The sequence below is a fragment of the Pseudorca crassidens genome, chromosome 2, assembly GCF_039906515.1.
Source record: "Pseudorca crassidens isolate mPseCra1 chromosome 2, mPseCra1.hap1, whole genome shotgun sequence".
NCBI lineage: Eukaryota > Metazoa > Chordata > Mammalia > Artiodactyla > Delphinidae > Pseudorca > Pseudorca crassidens.
This window is the reverse complement of record NC_090297.1, coordinates 56,723,104-56,739,688: the sequence shown is the minus strand read 5'-3', so window position 1 is coordinate 56,739,688 and position 16,585 is coordinate 56,723,104. Positions and strand designations below refer to the sequence as shown.

At 42.0% G+C, this 16,585-nt stretch overlaps 1 protein-coding gene across 4 annotated transcripts in view; it reads right to left on the bottom strand.

Moving 5' to 3' along the window:
• Positions 1-16,585, bottom strand: part of PDE4B (phosphodiesterase 4B) — a 596,404-nt gene that overhangs the window by 91,365 nt on the left and 488,454 nt on the right. The window lies entirely within an intron of this gene.

The following is a 16,585-nucleotide window of genomic DNA, read 5'->3' as shown; positions in this document are numbered from 1 at the left end:
CCTACCCCACAAGACTGAGCTCCTCAAGAGAAGAACCTGCGTCTTATTCACTCCTGTATACCCATCACCCAGCACAATGCCTGATTCATGTAATAGTGAGTCGTCACTGGGTGCTTTTAGAGTGAATGAATGAAACAACGAATGAAAAAGACGGTGAGTGAATGAGAGAATGTCTGATTTCAGAGTTCTAAAAGAGGTTTTTCCTTTAAGAAAGACTAATCTTCCCAATGGCCTACTGTTAACCCCTCTGCTTCCAGATGGCTTGCCTGATTAAGTCAGTAAGTACATATGAAGAATATTTTCCTCCTAAGTCCTTCCTTAACCCTTTCTAAACAAGGGCCACTAGAAAGGAATATTTAAGGAAAAAAAGTTTTCAAATTATAATTATATAAGCTCTAAGACATAGTGACTTTTTCCTAAGTAGGCTGTTGGATTCTACCAAAGCAGAGGGCTTTGCACATAGTACAAACACTGTACATAGCTGTTGAATAATTGCATCCGGCAAACTTTCATTAAGTGCCAATGAACAAGACCCGGTTGCAACCTTCCCAGACTCCTGCCATAAGGGGGCTAACAAACACATATAATAGTAACAAGAACAACAATTATGGATTCAGTCATTACTCTACGACTGGCACTATTTTAAATGTTTTATATGAAGTAACTCATTGAATCTTCGTAACAACTCTAAGAGGAAGGTATTAAAGATGAAGAAACTAGAATGAAGACTCTGAGGTATCAAAGCAGGTTTAAGAAGTCATTAGCCTGGTAAGTAGTAGAACGGGGATCTAAACGCAGGCAGTCTGGCTCCAGAATCTCCCTAGGAGAATGCTTTTAAGCTGGGTTGAAGGACCACCTCCCCTTCATTTTTGTTTCCCCAGCACTCATAGGACTCAATGACCATTTGCTGTTGAATTGTGCCAACTACGGCTGGCAGGGATTAGGAAAATAATAAAGATGCACTGTGTTATGTAACAATAATATAGCCAAAGTCAGGGTGGGAATGGGTGGAGGTTTTGGAGCCAAACCCATGAGACCTGGGCTTGAACTCCAGAATCACCAGTAACTAGCTCAGAGGCTATTTCTTCTCTGACAAAAAAATGATCCATCCCAACACCCACACACCACCATTTCTGGGCCAGGAGCCATTTTGGAAGTTTGAAGGCAATGTAAGATTGGATTCTAGACTCAAAGACTCAAAATAATTCAAAATAAAGATGACTAAGTCTGAGGTTAAAAGATTTACCTCAGGTCACACACCTGGTTGGTACCAGTACTAAAATTCAGTTTCCTGCGTTCCAGCCCAGTGCTCTTTCATTTAAGTCACACAGTTTCATTTGAGGTAGGGAAGTTGAACAAACACCGTAAGAAGCAAATTATTCAAAACGGGACTTTCCAGAGCCAGCCTAGAATTGGACAGCTGCCTCCTTGTGTTCAAGTGAGCCGAGCCCCAGTTTCACTACAGATCTGAAATCGAACTCTTGCTCCTTGTGATGTCAGAGGCCGGGATATCTTCCCAGCTGTGAGTAATGGTCCAGAGATAATTGACCCACCACTCTGCTCTGTCCTAAAATTTCTCCCTTGCCTCCTCTTCCTGCCAGGTTGTCCTACTCAATACCCAAAAGAAATACCCTTCAGTGAAGAGGACTTATTCCTAGAACAGAGGAAGACCGTCACCTCTCCACTGGCTCAGTGATTTCCTTGATGGGAGACAAGGGCTTGAACCACACTTTCCTCTAGATTTTCTCTCGTCCTAGAATCCAGAGTAAGGCATAGATTAAATGTAGCACAGGAACAAAAGGGTATTGTCCAGAGAAAGCTGAACGTGATTGAAGCAGCAGATGTAAACACCAAACCCAGGGTGTGTGTACCTTTAAGGCAGGTACCTGTGTGGCCATCACCAGAGGCACTTGTACTTACCTGAAAGCACAGAGGGCTAGTGCCAAGTATATAGGCTTTGGAGTCAAATAAGCCAGAGTTCAAATCCTAGCTTTGTTACTTACTAATTGAGTGCAATTATACTGCTAGTTACCCTCATTGAGGCAGGATTTCATTGATTAACAAAAGGAACAATAATATGGATTCTATAAGGGGTTGCTGAAGAAGAAAAGAGATCTCATGTGCAGAGTTCCTAATAGCAAATACAGTTTTTACTTAGTAGGGGTCTAATAGTATGTTAATACTTCTCTCCCATGCCTTGTAATTGAAACAAGTGCTTTATGGAAAGTTCTTTGGAAATACACACTTTGGGGGCAGTGTAGAGCTGAAACTAATTGATCAAACCATTGTTCTCTCACAGATACTCCTAATGCAGAAACATCTCAGAATTGACCAAGTCCACCCTTCTGCTGAGTGATGGAGTCCCAAGTTAAACTTTCTACATCTATCTAGACAAGTGCTCTTCCAACAGGTGAAGGCAGAATGAGTCACTTTCCAGAGAAACCCCTTCTATTTTCTGCCAAATCTCTAATGGGGCAAATGGCTCAGGGACACAAAAATCTTTCTTACAAATTCCACCCACTGTAATCTGCCTTTGCTTTCTGCCCTGGTAGCACAGAATGGTGAAGAAAGACTGTTCTCTGTCAAAGACTGGAGTGAATTCCCTCCACAGAAACTTGAGGAGTCAGGGATGGGGGGAGGGTAATAAGTAATTCCTCCAACAAAATTAGGAAAGAGATGAGAAGTAGCACATTCCAATGATGTAGAAAAAGAGGAGGTAGAGGTAAGTGTTTCTAGAAGTTGAGTAAAACAAGTTACTCAAGACCTGAAGAAAAGGTAAGATTTGGGGGAAAGGAACCTGGTGAGATGCTAATTCTCTAAACTCCAGAAAGTATCAACAGTTAAATAATTTGCTGAGAGCAATTCTTTATGAAAAGATCAGTGAAACTTAGGAGGAAATTGCACCTTGAAGGCAGGATCATAGGTCTGAGATATTCCAGACTGGGAGGGGTTACAGGAGCCACGTGCCTTAGGATTAAAATACCTGGGGATCTTACTGAGATGCAGAGGTGAGAGCAGCCACTTGGAACCCTGGTGAACACAAACCTGTAAACAGGGTATGGAGAATTGCCTGGTGCAAAGTGCTCTGCCCGGGGGCTGGAGGCTTCAGCTCTGAACACATGCTTTCTCAGTGACAGGAGCACAGGACTCAGAGGGGAAATGGAGATAATGGAGATGTTCAAACTCACATTTGAGAAGGAGTCCCAAGAATGACCTGGAGAATAGGGTTGGTATTAAAATTTCCAAATTGTGTAAGAGGACATGAATGTTTCAAACCCCATTTGGTGGAAATATGTAATATACATAAAGAGGATTCCCACCTCACTCCTCCACTCCCACCACCCTGAGATATTTCAGGCCAAAATTAACCTTTTTGAGATATTTCTCCCTATTAAGTCTAATATCATTGGTTGTGGTCTCTAGACATGGGGCACAATTTAACTGGCATTATTGTACATCCTGTGAAGCCCAAGATTTTCTCTTTTCTCTCACAGCCACTCAATAGAGAGAACAGCGTGGAGGATGCTGATGCGGTGTCACCGGCACTGAGGCAGTGTGCTGCCGCTGCCTGGCCACCATCCCATGTTCAGAATCCCACCACTTTGCACTCCTGGTCTTTCAAAACTATCATATGGTTTTCAAAACATTTCTGTGAGCTGACAGGAATGGTTATTTTACTGTGTTTTGAAGAATAGTCTCGATTAGTCAGAAGAAATGTAAAGATTTTTATTTTCCTGGATCTTATATACTTCATTTGTAGCAGAGCAGGGCATAATTCTGGTCTGATTCCCAAGATGAGATTTTTGTTGGTTGGTTGGTCCCTGTGATGATTAGTTTTATGTGTCAACTTGGCTAGGACCCAGCTCTTTAATCAACGCGGATCTAGATGTTGCTGTAGGCATTTTGTACATGTGGTTAACATCTACCATCAGTGGACTTCAAGTAAAAGAGATGACTCAGATGATGTTGGTGAGCTTCATCCAATCAGTTGAAGATCTTAAGGGCAAAAACTGAGGCTGCTCAGTAAAGGACAGATTCTGCCTCGAGACTGAAGCGTTAAGTCTTGCCTGAGTTTCCGGTGTGCACTGTGGATTTCAAACTGCTGGTCCCCACAATCACATGAGCCAAATCCTCAAAATAAGTCACATATACATATGTATGTATGTATGTACGTGTAAACAGAGTCTCCCATGGGTTCTGTTTCTGTGGAGAATCCTGACTGATATGGAACATACCTTCACATAGCTTTTTCTCTAGAGTCTTATTTCTACATGGTGCGCAAGCAAGATCAGATTCTGTGTCTTAGTCACATTAGTACCTCCCCTCTCCACCGGCTTGGTGACAGGCCATAATAAAAACATGTAGCATAAGGAATACACTAAAACCTGAACAAATGGATGAATGATGTAGAAAGAACTTAGGCCCACGGCCTAAAGAACTAGGATGCTTTTACAAAGCAACACAGGACATGCATAGTCCAATATAATGTAATTAGAGTGGGAAGTTATGACACTAGGCAGGACTAATTGCAAGAGGCTTTCTATTGGTAACTTTTTTTTTTTTTTTTTTTGCGGTACGCGGGCCTTTCACTGTTGTGGCCTCTCCCTTTGCGGAGCACAGGCTCCAGACGCGCAGGCTCAGCGGCCATGGCTCACGGGCCCAGCCACTCTGCAGCATGTGGGATCTTCCCGGACCGGGGCACGAACCCGTGTCCCCTGCATCGGCAGGCGGACTCTCAACCACTGCGCCACCAGAGAAGCCCCATAGGTAACTTTTGAGTCAGATTAAGAGGACTGGGAATTTCCTGGTGGTCCAAGGGTTAGGACTCCACACTTCCGCTGTAGGGGGCATGGGTTCCATCCCTGGTCAGAGAATTAAGATTCCACAAGCCTCGCAGCGTGGCCTCCCCTCACCCCCCCCCCAAAAAAAAAGGACTGCAGGGAAGGTGGTTTGGAAGTGTGAGGGGCGTGGAGAGAGTGGTAAATCAGAGGGAGGACTAGAAACGTTCTGAGGGTAAAGAGAGACAGGCTGGTCAGAACTGTGATGAGAGAGGAAGAAGTAATGGAAAACCAGGTCAGTGAAGACAGAGTCGCATCGTGTTGACAAAAGGCATGAGAAGAACCCTTACTTTCCCCTGGGATTAAAAAAGTAACGAACCGTCATGCGCACGCACTCACGCACGCACACATGCACATGGCATTGAGCTGGCACATTTAGGGAGCCAAAGGATTCATTGTTTGTCCGGGCAGGTACTCTGCATGTAGATGTAAAGGAGCTGAGTGCCTAAGACTGTCCAGCTGAACAAACATGTGCAAAGCCTCTCTCCATGCTTAGGTACCACACTAAAGGTGTGTGTTGACTTCCTAGAACTGAGCCTCTGTTAGCTTGAGGTCCTACTAGCAATGCAGGGATGAAAAGGAAATCACAGTGTCAAGTTCTCCGTAGGATGGCTGGCTCTTTGGTGGGACTGTCCTTCCAAAGCGAGCACACAGAGAACTCCAGAGGGTCAGCCTTGCCTTTGCCTTCAGAGAGACCGTCACGTAGCTTAGGAAAATGAAACGGCTTTCTTTCATGAGCCCAATTTCCTTTTTGTGCAGATGGCAATCTAGATTCTGAAACAAATTTTTGTCCCACTGTTTCAAGTTCTCCAAAGCTGGAGCAGCCGGGCAGCTGCAGAGTCATCCAGTTTCTCTGTCCCCCATAAGTAAGTTCCTCCTTTTCAGAATCCACCCCTGACTCAAGGAAGTCCATTTTTCCATGAGTAGAACAGCCATATGTCTCTCCTTTTACTTATAATTCATTGCACTACCTCTCTTTCGTTGTTAATTCTTTTTTCAGTAGGCTTTTGAGCACCTGCCCTGGGCCAGGCACTGACCATACAGCTAATGGTGTAAGCAATCTCGAAAACAGGCAGTTACAATATGTTAAGAATATTACCATTTATTTAGTGCTTTCTGAGTGCCAGCCATTGTTCTAGACACTTTACATAAATTAACTTAGCTCTCGTAACAATAGTTTCCTATGCCAAAGGTCCTATTATTTTCCCCATTGTACAGATGAGGAAACCAAGGCCCAGAGACATTGAATTACTTACCTACAATCATACAGAAAGAAAGGAATAGAATCAGAACTAAACTCAGGCAGTCTGCCTTCTGAGGTTGCCTTCTTAACTGTGCAGGTGGACAGAAGGGGCAGGTGCTGAGTATCTTTTTTTTTTTTTTTTTTTTGTGGTACGCGGGCCTCTCACTATTGTGGCCTCTCCCGTTGCGGAACACAGGCTCCGGACACGCAGGCTCAGCGGCCATGGCTCACGGGCACAGCCGCTCCGCAGCATGTGGGATCTTCCCGGACCGGGGCACAAACCCGTGTCCCCTGCATCGGCAGGCGGACTCTCAACCACTGCGCCACCAGGGAAGCCCAGGTGCTGAGTATCTTGATAGAGAAAGCCCAGGTGCTAGGGAGCACATAGGAGGTGTGGGCAAAAGCCCAGACTTGTGGTTCAGGAAGTACTGTATTTAAAGTTCAAATCAGATCATGTCAACCTCGTTCTCAAAATCCTTTAATGGCTCCCCAACTGGATTCACAATAAAAGCTACACGTTCAACCATGGCTTACAAATGCTCTGCCCCATCTGGCCTCTCTGGACCTCTCTGGCCTTGCGCCTCGCCATCCCTCTATCAATCCAGGTCTCTGGCTGTAGCACCTTTTAGGTGTTAGTCACTGTCTCCACCCACCCAGCTCCTACTCAGTGTTTAGGTCTCAAGTCCAAGTCATATATTTACAAAGGGCTTCCCCGTCCCCTAATCTACATTAATCCCAACCATAACCAATGATAATGATAATTAGAGCAAACAGTAAATAACACTAGTTGGTAGGCAATGTTCTGAATGCTTTACTTACACTAACATTTAAATTTTATAACAATTCTTATGGGAAGAACTAGTATTCCCACATTCACAGGTGAAAAAATGAGGCAATATTATAGTATTCTGTACTTTTCTTCATTACAATGATCAAATGTATAATCATGTACTTATTCATTTGACATTTCATGGGCAGTAAGCTCCACAAGGTCAGGGTCTGAATTCATTCTCTTCTCTGAATTCTCTCTCATTGTATCCCCAGTGCCTAGTACAGTGTCTCATATACAGTAGGCATCTAATAAATGTTTATTGAATAAATGAATAATGGACGTATATGAAACATTTCTCTCAAGACTTACACATTACAATGAAAGGGATAGTTGACAAAGGAATTAAGGGAAATTCTCTGTTATATAGTACTTATTGAGGCTGCAGATAACTCAGTTCCTTTGGTTTCTCTCCTGTTGTGAAATTCTAACCACCCCCTTTCCGTTCGTTATAACATCCGAGGTTTACAGTGTGGGGAGGCCAGGACGGTGTGGTCTAGACTAGAGGGAAGAGCATGGGTTTTCAAGAAACACAGATCTAGGTTTCAGTTTGGACTTAATCACTTACTAACTGTGTGTCTTGAGTAAGCCCCCATATACCCACTGAGCCTCCTTTTCCAAATCTGTGAAACAAGGACAATAACATTGGCAAAACAGTTCAGTTGGTGAGAAAATAATGTCTGCAGAGGGCCGAGCACAGTGCCCAGCATGGAACAGGAGTTCTTCTCCTGCAATCAGAGGCAGGCATGTGGGGTGTTGGAAATGGTCTAATGTACAAGACAAGCAGCACTAGCCAGACTAGACCTCAGGAATCTGAAGCCCAAAGAGTAACTGAGGGACAGGGGCAAAGGCTGCATTATCTGACCTGGCTGCCTCCACAGATCAAATGAGCTGGATAATCGCCATGGTCCAAGCTCGCTCCGAGGACACAGTCAAAGAGGGGGTGGGAAAAGTACACAAACCTCCGAGGGGTCACTTTTGGTCCATATCAATAGCTCTAGCTGGGAGTAAGTCAAGACAATAAACCAAGACAAAGATCCAGTGAGTTCTGCTGCCTGTTCTCTATTTCTAGGGGACAGTCCCTGCTTTGTTTCTCTTCTCTCTGGTGAAAGGGCTGTTCCCTGAAATGCTCCTGGTTTCCGAGAACACCTCTAGAGGCAACTTCATGAAGTGCTGGCCAGATGAGAAGCAAGCAAGATGAATTCACCCTGCCCGCCTGGGATCAAGTGGTTTTGCAGATGCTGGAGGGAGAGAGGGGAATTTAGATGGTCCTCTTCCTTCCTCCTTCAGCTCCCAGTGTCCACATTCATCCTTTTCTAGGCCAACCCGAGCTCCTTCTCATCTCCCTCCCTCCCAATAAAGAGGAGAGAAGGGAGTGGGTGGACACGGGGGTATTGAGAGAGGCATAAAAGTTTTCCAATAGGACTCAAAGCCCTCTCAGATGCTGACTCTGCTAGTAGGTTCTGTCTTCTCTCCAAAAAGAAGCTCTGCACTGGCTTATGCTGCTGTTCTCTGCTGAGCTCTGTGGGTTGAAGCACCTGTGCCCGTGTAGGTGTGTGCCCAACCCTGAACATGGTTTTTACATACAACCATAATGGGTTGTGTAGCTGCAATTATTCTATCCTATAAAGTGAAGTCCTCTCAGGTTTATACAAAAGAAAACTCTCACTTGACTAAGATCCAGCTTATCAGCATGCTAATTGGACTTTCTTCTTCACACTCTGTTTTTAAGAGAAAAAGTCACACTTGTGTCGTGTTCTGTTACATTTGGTAACAGCTGCATTCTGCCCCCAGCTCCCTTAGCTTCCCACTGTATGTCCTGGAGACGCCTATCTTCAGCTCTAAATCTACTTCCATAAAATCAGATTCTCGTGGTTTCAGGGGGAAAGAATCTTTCAAAAAAAGACTGTCTTCTAGATTGTATTACTATGAAAGAGAACGTGATCAGAACCTTCTAGAAAGATCTCTACAAGGCTTGTTTTGGTTCCCTACTGATGCCAGCAGGCCTGAGCTCTCACCTGTCACACACTGACCATGTGCTTTGTGCTGGGTGCTGTGGGAAGTGTGTTGTACAACACTAATAATATCGATACCAATATTGACACTTTCTAAGGGCCGGGAGCTATTCTAAGTGTTTTACATGTGTTTATGTATTTAATTCTTATAACCAACATAGGAGATATGTACTGTGATTTCCATCACAGTTTTGTAGAGGAGGCAACTGGGACACTGTCCCAAGATCACACAGTGGTGGAGCGAGGATTTGAGAGAGGCAGTGTGGCTCCAGAGTCTTCACTGTTAACCCCTATACATAGCTTTTCTCATTTAGCCTTTCCTGCAATTTTAAGAGTAGCATATTAAAATACCCATTTTCCAGATAAGAAAACTGAGTCTCAGAGAAGTAACTTGTCTAAAGGGCCGACCCATGATCCCAAGCCAATTCCATTCAATATGCTGAGTACCTACTTTGTGCCAGGCTCTGTGCTAGACACGAAGAGCATAGTATAGTGCAAGAAACTAGTCACACATAGCCGTTTTCATTTTTTTCCATTTCTTTTAACACTGTCGCTTCTTGCTGAAGTGATGGATAATAAAGAGTTCACTTTGAGTGAAGGAAAGTCACCTGCAGTCAAGATTATCCAGGGATGCTGGTACTGGGCACAAGCCTGAGAGCTAGAAGATATTTAGGCCAGGCCGAAGGAAGCCAACTATGAGCCTCAGCTCCTTTCCAATCCTTTTTGATTCAGGAACAAGCATTCACCCTTTTGTCTGATTATTCCATAAGCATTTATTGAGCATCTAATATGTTCCAGATCTTATGCTATAAATTACGGATATATAAAAAGAGGATTCATACTTTATCTGGGACCCTCTCAGTTTAGAAGAGGTGAAAATTAAAATAAAGATTACAGCATAATACAACAAGCGCAATAATTGAGATTTTGAGATAATAATTGAGAGTGGTTTTGGATGAGTTGCGGAAGATGGCATATATGTTGAGATCTGAAGGATAAGAAATGCACTTTCCAGATGGGAATGGGTAAAGGAAGTAGTATTTACTGAGCATATACTATATATCAGGCACTGGATTGAGACTCTATATTTAGTTTAATCCAGACTCTAGAGTCCAATAATCAGATGGTATAAAGAACTCATTCACCGTGACAACGTAAGAAAATCCCTGAGCTGAATATGTGAATGATATTTTCGGGGAAGGGCAGCCTAGGCAGAAGGAACAGCATGTACAAAGGCAGGAAGGCAAGGAAGAGCCTGGTGTATTTGAGGGACAGTAAGTTCAGTGCATCTCAGCCATTAGCTGTGCATGCGGCCAGGGGTTAAAGGGGGAGGTGAGGACAAAGAAGGAATTAGAAACAAATTCTGAAAGACTTTGCATACCTGGTAAGAAGTAAGGATCTTATCCCAAAAGTAAAGGTTAACCAACTCAGAAAACAACATAATTGGGTTTTAGAAGAATAATTCTAGTACCAGAATAGAAGGTGGATTGAAGTGGGGAAAGACTAAGCACAATAAACCAAGTTGGAGGGCCACCACAATGGCTTAGGAAGGGAAGATGAAGCGCTAAACTGAAGGAGAGGAGATGGGGAGGAAAAGGAGGGTGTACGATTAGAGGAAATGACTACAAGGATTGTCTGTGGGAGGCGAAGAGCAAGATAAAAGATAGTGAACAGCCACTCAAAGCCAGGAATATGGGAAAAGAAGGAGAGGTGGAGGGAGGGATGGGTCTGGGCCTCCAGATGAACCCAAAGGGGTTACTAAAGGTGGCTGGATGTCTAGCATTCCTGTACATACTTACTGATAAGTAAGTACACACTTACTGATAAGGAGTGCCGGGAGGAAAGGGACAGGGTGGAGAAGGGAGATGAGTGCTGAGCCAACATGGTAGATTCTGACAACCGGATATGAAGAAAGCTGTCTGCTCAAGATGGTTCCCTGACTCTGAGCCTGGGAGAGGGAGGTAGGAGACTCCAGGTGTGAGGGGAGGATTTGGCTCTGACTCCTGGGGCCGTCCAGGTAAACAGAGCTGTCAAGAACACCCAGTAACAGACAGATGTTTCCTGAAGGGCTCTCTCTGACATGCCTGGGAGCTGCATGACCAGGCTTGAGGCTGGCAGCAGCTGGGGTTTGGGAGGACACAGGCACGTGGGCAGCCTCCTGCGGGGCTCTGCGGATGAAGCAGCTGAGACAAGGGAAGCTTTTTTTCCCAGCTTCATCCTCCACCTTTGCTTTAGAGCCCCGGTGCTGCCACAGCACAGTGCCGGCTGGCTGCATAGAGGTTGAGTCATAGATGACAGGCTGCGGCTAGAAGACACATAGAAGCAACAGACGGGGCAAAATTGTGTGTGTGTGTGTGTGTGTGTGTGTGCGTGCATGTGCATGTGCAGGAAACTGTATTCAGGGAACTATCAAGCACGGTCGGTCTTACGGGTAGACAATAGTGATTTGCCTAGACAATTTATGTCACCAAATAAACATCAGGATGGGCTGTGCAGAGCTAAAGGTGAGACACATTTTTAAAAGTGGGGTGTCTCCCTTCAGGGTCTCAATGACAGGAGATGCTTTTGCACACAAAGCCCTCAGGCAACAATATCTAAGCTTTGTCTGAGCTTACTGTAACCAAAGAGAAAGAAAGGCCGGAACTAAGAGGCAAAAAAAAGAAAGAAACTGTGTTTGGAGATAGGTCTGCTACAGTATAAACTTTTCCCTTTCTCTGGCTCACTGCTATAGCAAAACCTGATGGTTGTCTTTGTAAAAAACGTGTCTGTATCTAGGTCCCTGGCAGTGATTTGCTTCTGGGAGGGCCAGCAATCTATTTAATGACTCCATTGACGTCAATAGCATAACTGAAATACTTACTAACATGCATGATTCCAACTTTCAGGGGGGTGGGTGGATGGTGTTTCTCAGCAGTACAAAAAACGTGAAGTGGAATCTAGGCGGAATGAACTCCAGTCTTTAGGCAGCAAGTGAGAGTTGAGATGTTAAGGGTCTCATCAGTTCCATTTAATACTAAGAAACATTCACACTAAATTTAGAAATTAATTTCCAAATAGTGGAATAGCAGTTAATGAGCAGGGTATTATTTTTGGTGACGTTTGCTCAAGGGTAACATTTTAACTATTCACACTTTAGTTGACTTGTCAATGTTTTTTTTTTTTGCAACTTACACTTACCTAATTTTAGAAGCATATGGAATAATTGCAAATCCATATAAACAGCTTAATGTTGATGCTCTGAGGTAAACTTCCAACAGGAGGGCTAATTTAGACAAAAGCAATTCTTATAAGACAACCATTTGTGAAATTATTCTCCGAATGACTAGGACTTTTCTAGTGCATCTGCCCTATCGTCCTGTATGACGACTGCCTAAATACTCAAGGTGAATAATTAAGGCAATTATCCCAATAATTCAGGCCACACAGCATTCAGAACAAAGAAAAAGAATATCTGATATTTTTGTTGTTTTCTTTCCTCCCTCTCTCTCTCTCCCTTTCTTTTCTTTTTCTTTCTTTCTTTCTTTTTTATCTTTCTTTCTTTCTTTTCTTTCTTTCTTTTCTTTCTCCTTCCTTCCTTCCTTTTAGTTTGTAATTCCCTCCAATTTCTCCTTTTTCATGAGTGGCCATAGCCTTTGGTAACAAGATTGATTTTATTAGTATTTGCTGTAAGTGTTGTAACCCTGCTTGACAGTTCTTGCTTAATGTGGAAAGCGAGAAAACGTTCTGCTTGAGCTGGGCTTCATTTCCAGTCATCTGACTCAGATCAGCTCTCAGGCCATTGCTGTCATTCTCAGAGAGCCCTTTACTGGTGCACACACAGCCCATCTCTCAGCCTAGGCTCTGGCTGCTCTGGCAAAGAATGAAAACTGAATCAAGGTCATGACTTTCCGAATTTCTTAAGATCCAAGGTAACTCACTGAGCCTCTTGTCTACTCCTCAAATAGACCCTGCGTCTGACACACACATATGAACCTCCAGGGGAATATTCATAATCAAGCAAAGACATGGGAGGAACTCATACTGAGAAACAGGCTTCTTAGGAGAAAGTCTCTTCTGTTTTATCAACCGGTAAAAAGCCATTTCCTCCCCAGAATGACCTAGAGGACACATATTAGAAGAAATGGATTCCCATGAGCACTAAAAAATATTAATTAAGTCTGTTTCTCACTTAGGCCCAGCTATTTCAGACTTACTGGAAAACCCTGTATTGTCTCATCCTATTTCTCCATACACAGGCTTTTCCTGAAATACAGCTAATTGACTGGTGTTGAAAACCATCATGAGCTGAGGCTGTGCATACCCAGGCTGGGAGACACTTCGGGTCTGCAGCAGTCTAGCCTGAAGTCCTCAAGGCAATGCTCTAGTCATCTTTGTGACATGGTTTGCTGTCATTTCCGATGACCCATGGCCTTGGGGGTTGTTCTTCAAAACATCTTGTCTGTTACATGGGTGATGTTCTTGCTCAATACGTTTATTAGTAAACTTTGGAAGAAGAAAATTAGTGTAGAATATTCCACCTTACACATTGATTTGGCTGCTAAAATGTTCCATATATGATACATATTATTAAAAATCAAGTCACATTTATAGTAATCAGAAGTGCTGGTCATTAAAAGGAATACTTCTCTAATCCTTTGCAAAGCAAACGATCATTTCGTAAAGGCAGTGAACACTTGATAATTTATCTTTTCAGTAAATTCTTACTTTCATGACATACCCATGATCACTACTGAAATGCATGCAAAAGCAAGGGATGGTTTGGGTGGGAAAAGTGGGACAATTACCCTACACACACACACACACACACACACACACACACACACACACACACACTACACATACAACATACATATGCACACAATCATGTACACACACACACACACACCCAGTGATTTTCCTCAATTATCTTTTTTTTTCTGTTGAAAATAATTTGGGGGCCTGAAATCCTGAGAATTACTTCAATTTTCCAGTTTGAATGTGTATAGATGACAGAACCCAAGTTCCTCGATACATTATCAAGTTCCTGCCTTGTTTGGAGTGTTCTTTTTTCAATTCTTTTTTTTTTTCCCTTCTGTTCCAATCCTTACATATCATGTAGAGAAGGCCTGGAATTCATGCTTGGGAAAAGGCAAAATGTGATAAAAATCGAGATGCTCATTAAACTCCACAGCATTGACATTTTCAACACCCCCAGGAGGATTTACTACATTTCCTCCTTAATGTGGGAGCATATGACTTCCACATTGCTATATTTTCTGGGTTTTAAATCCTCTATTACTTTACTCTGGCTTTCCTATTTAAAGTATAACATGCTAACTTTTTCGATTTAACTTTTTTTGTTCAAAATCTATGTGACCATACTAATATAGAGATTTAGATAGTGCAGGTATAGAATGTGTCTCGAACTTCTTTCAATTTCAATGCAATAACTGATTTTTAACAGGAAAAACATGCATGGCTTTTCATAGCCATGGAGGTAAAATATTGACTCATTATTAAAATTTAATTTATGAGCATTTTCCTTAAGATAGAGTCCTTAAACTTTATGCAGTTCTCCTGCTCAATTCAACATTTACCTATCTTCCTACTATGTGAAAATAACTGTGCAAAAGTATCTTAAATGATAAAGAGAGGAATAAGGTATAGACAGTCCCAGGCTTCAAGGAGCTCCAATGGAGGAAACATATAAAGCACAAATTGGAGTATATCCTAGAATGGAATTCTCTCCATAGCACAAAAAAGGGAGTAGTTACATTCATTTTTAAAAAAAAATCTGGATGCCTTTGCAGAAGAGGGAAATCTGTATTGTAGCATGAGAGCTAAAAACAATAAGCTTGGTTAAACCGTGAGGAGAAAGGTACTGCAGACTGAGAGATTTGCTTTGACTTCCCCTACGAATTTTTTCAGTTAATGATCAATTTGTAAGAGCAAATGTACCAATTTAACCATGGTTTTTGACAACTAACTTTTAAAATGAATTGCATTTCCTTCATTTAGATGCATTTTAAAAAGAAAAAAAATCTTTCCTCTGGCTTTTCTCTATCTCTCTCTTAAACTTGATTTTTATACAAGAATATAGTAACCTAAGTCAGCCAGGCTTTCCCAACAAACTGGGTTGTTGTTAAATCTGTTTAAATTATTGTGGTTTCTTGTATCTTTTATCTTAGATTTCAATTGAAATACATGAGTTCAGCATCAGTGCTAATAAATGAAAACCTGATCTCATTATCATGCTATATCATTTTTTAAAGCAGCACTGCAGCTTTCATTTTTTGTGTGTGCTGTGAGCCACTTATTTTTCATTCCCCTTTAAAGTTTCTATTTAAACACACCTCTTTGTCATATGCTGATAAATATTAAAATAACAGGAAAAATCTGCCTGACTTATTTAAGCTGATAATAAAAACAAAACACAGGATGTGTGTGTCCTCCTTCCTTTTTTGACTGTGGTTAAGCATTAAGAAGGTTTTGAAACCTATAATTATGTAATAATTGGTATCGCTACATTCTCTGCTCAATGAAAAGTCAGAATTTTTGTAGTTTGCCACAAAGACAGACAAAAACAAATTGCCTAAGTGGTATTGTCATTTCTTTGCTCCATTGTTTTAAAAGAATTTAGCAAAAGACTCTGTACTTGCCAAGCTGTAGTTACTGTGCCAATAATCACAACATGATCTTTCCAACAGCATCTTTGGCTAATGAGCTAATTTATAGAACCATAAATATCACATATTCTCCTGCTGTTTGTCAGTATTTATTACATGAAAAAGAAAACATAGCTTAAATATTCAATTTGTTGTCAAAACCATCTTAGTAAATTTGGCTAATAGAAATGGTAGTGATGGTGTCTCACAAGTGGGCCAAGATGATGAAATGACAGGAGTTTCGAAACCACCCCCTTTGATCTCTAGCATGTAACACCAGTTACATGTTCAAACACTCTAGTTATCTCATTTCATTTTATAAAACTTCTAAAGGACATAGTACATCAGCACACCACATTTTTAAAGTCCATGGATAGAGTACCATTTTCTTCTATTTCATATCATGGGGCTCTAGAGGTAAACTTGACTTTGCTTAATATCTTCCTTTTACTTTTATTCTTGTTCTCAATATTTTCTCACAAACATATGTTTTAAAGCATGTACCATTAATACTTCAAACGCCAGTGAGCCAATGGAACATACTGCCTTTGTTCTCTTCTTTTAAAAGTTGGACTTTTGTATTATTTCTGTTATATGTATGGCCATCATATCAGCAAGAAAACACAACATCTGAGCATGGAAGATCATAAGAATAAAGCAAAGGGAAACAGAAACCTATGAGGCAACATTAGGTGTTAGATGATCTCAGCATGAGCTCATCTTACTGTTTGTCCTGTGGCTCTACTCAAATCCACTGCCATACTAGTGGGACAGATTAAAGAGGAAAAACTGCATTTTGCACTTTCAAAAATGCCATCTAACTGGTTGCATCTTATGGCAAGAAGAATTTTATGTCCAACACGTCTCCAAGATGTTCCTTCAAGGTGGCCCTTCCTCTCCACAGCTCTCAACTCCACATGAAAAGCGTATGCACAGTACTAAAAAAAATGAGAGGTTAGGTTTCTCTTACAAAAAACACCTTTGAGGAACAAAGTTGGATGACCTCCAAAAGAAAT